This window comes from Geospiza fortis, unplaced genomic scaffold (assembly GCF_000277835.1).
Source record: "Geospiza fortis unplaced genomic scaffold, GeoFor_1.0 scaffold145, whole genome shotgun sequence".
NCBI lineage: Eukaryota > Metazoa > Chordata > Aves > Passeriformes > Thraupidae > Geospiza > Geospiza fortis.
Genome location: NW_005054362.1, coordinates 2,746,034 through 2,746,312, shown reverse-complemented (window position 1 = coordinate 2,746,312; position 279 = coordinate 2,746,034). Strand labels below are relative to the sequence as shown.

Below are 279 nucleotides of genomic sequence, written 5' to 3'. Positions count from 1 at the left end.
GAACCATCATCTGAGCCACTGTGCTGGTTTTCTGTCTGACTTTCTTCTCTTCAGGCTGCAACGGGTGTACTTTAGAGAGTATGGAAACACTTTCTTCCAGTTCAGGGAAGGAGCAGTTCTGTGGGTCATGCCACATTCACCCGGATTTCAGCTCAGGTGAAATTTTGAGCAAATCAGATCTGCTTTCTGGCATGCACTGCACAGCCTACTGCTTATTCCCGACTCGTAATTCTGCTGGGCCCCTGCAGTTACTTTCATCCCTTTTGTTTTGAAATCAGG

The 279-nt window shown here is 47.3% G+C and overlaps 1 protein-coding gene across 6 annotated transcripts in view; it reads left to right on the top strand.

The window, feature by feature from the left end:
* KDM2B (lysine demethylase 2B) overlaps positions 1 to 279 on the top strand; it is a 104,754-nt gene that overhangs the window by 102,495 nt on the left and 1,980 nt on the right. The window lies entirely within an intron of this gene.